This window comes from Suncus etruscus, chromosome 8 (assembly GCF_024139225.1).
Source record: "Suncus etruscus isolate mSunEtr1 chromosome 8, mSunEtr1.pri.cur, whole genome shotgun sequence".
Classification (NCBI taxonomy): Eukaryota; Metazoa; Chordata; class Mammalia; order Eulipotyphla; family Soricidae; genus Suncus; species Suncus etruscus.
Genome location: NC_064855.1, coordinates 58130251 through 58132269, shown reverse-complemented (window position 1 = coordinate 58132269; position 2019 = coordinate 58130251). Strand labels below are relative to the sequence as shown.

The 2019-nt window shown below is 36.4% G+C and overlaps 1 non-coding gene across 1 annotated transcript; it reads right to left on the bottom strand.

Moving 5' to 3' along the window:
* Window positions 1–1204: 1204 nt before the first annotated feature.
* LOC126016985 (U6 spliceosomal RNA) lies at window positions 1205–1311 on the bottom strand. Its single transcript, XR_007498665.1, has one exon. It is a non-coding gene; the product is annotated as a U6 spliceosomal RNA (small nuclear RNA).
* Window positions 1312–2019: the final 708 nt, after the last annotated feature.

The following is a 2019-nucleotide window of genomic DNA, read 5'->3' as shown; positions in this document are numbered from 1 at the left end:
AGAATTTGTGAATGCTTATGCATATGAATGCTATTTAGAAGTGTTTAAATACCTATAAAATATGCCTGTTTTATTTTCACAGTAATTTTCAAGCAAGCTAGGAGGAGACAAAAAAAATGAAACAAGATATTGTCTTTTAAAAAATAAAATAGGAAGTTAGTATTTATAATATATCCTGAATGTTGTTAATTTCTTCAGATAAATGGTTGAGCTAGTAAAAAAAAAGCCAGCATATTCGAAAGCTTGAGGACATTTTTTAAAAATATGATTTTGCACAGAAGTTATATAGTTTCGTTTCCATTTTATTTCTGAACATAGAAATGTTCACATTATTCTGGGCTTCACAGGTCATTTTCTTAAAAGTAGGAAAACAGGAGCCCGAGAGATAGCATGGAGGTAGGGTGTTCGCCTTGCATGCAGAAGGGTGGTGGTTCGAATCCGGCAGTCCATATGGTCCGCCGAGCCTGCGAGGAGCGAGCGATTTCTGAGTGTAGAGCCAGGAGTAACCTCTGAGCGCTGCCGGCTGTGACCCAAAAGCCAAAACAAACAAACAAGCAAACAAAAAACAGTTCTGTGTTTCATGGGTCACTCATAAAGAGAAAAATAATTATTATATAAGTTGTGATTAGTGGTTTTACTCTGTGTGTGTGTGTGTGTGTGTGTGTGTGTGTGTGTGTGTGTGTGTGTGTGTGTGTTTTAGGGTAAGGGGAAAGCAAGTAATTTGAGAGAAGTCAGCTCAGCTTTGGGAGCTGGGCGCTGTCTCCTTGTGTGGGTTGCAGATTGTCAGTGACCATGTTCATTGCCCAATGGCCAGTGCTGTCTCAGGAGATAAGATGAAATTCACCTGTTGTTTTTGGCAACACTCTGATCTAGGATTGGCCCAATTTGTGCCAAATCCTAGCCAAGTGAAAGTTTCTTTCTTTCTTTCTTTCTTTCTTTCTTTCTTTCTTTCTTTCTTTCTTTCTTTCTTTCTTTCTTTCTTTCTTTCTTTCTTTCTTTCTTTCTTTCTTTCTTTCTTTCTTTCTTTCTTTTTTTTTTTTTTTGGTTGTGGGGAATGCAAGGAAGCCTTGGTCATCTGCATAATCGTATTTCATATCTAGGATTCCCATTGAGGAAGTGTGGTATTTCTTTGTCTCACCAAATTCTACTGAAAGGAAACACCAGTTTCATTCCTACTGTTCAATCAGTCCTTTTTTTTTTATTTTTAAATATGGAACACTTCACGAATTTGCATGTCATCTTTGCGCAGGGGCCATGTTAATCTTCTCTGTATCGTTCCAATTTTAGTATATGTGCTGCTGAAGTGAGCACTTAATCAGTCCTTTTAATTATATTAATTTCTGTCTCGTAAAAGGATATGTCATATATACACATGAAAATAACAATTATATAAATTATTTAACTGGATAATTGGTGTAAATTAAATATTAATAAAATGTATATCTAGGGCCAAGAATATGGCCAAGGATAGAGTACTTGTTTCTGTGCTTTGAGACACTGGATTCCATCCTACGATACTACATAATCCCCTCATACTGCCATGAGTAATAGCTACAGCACCACCAGGCATGAACCAAAGAACCAGAACCACCCCCCCCAAAAAAGTAATACATACATCTGTTTATATTTAGTGGTCATGGCTTACTAGATTTTAGTATGAGAAAAAAAAAAGGTGATGTTAAATGGTTTGCATCTTATTCTCTAGCCTACTAGTGTGTTTCTATCAAAGTGTGTGTCTTTTCTCATGATTCTTGCTAAACTATGGCCTTGCTTAAACCTTCTGTCCTCCCCGGTGATCTGTGAAGATTACTGCATTAAATCATCTCTCCATTCTTACCAGCAGCAAGTATTGGAGGATGGACAGAAGATGCAAATTGTTATTTCTCTGATTTTCTCTTCATAGTACTCTCAATGAGGGAAATCAAAGTTGCCTGGACTTTCTATTTCATTATAATACACTAGCTATCTTTTGGGGAAAAGGTTTGCTAATTTTCTGTAGCTCTTGAATATTAAAAATGA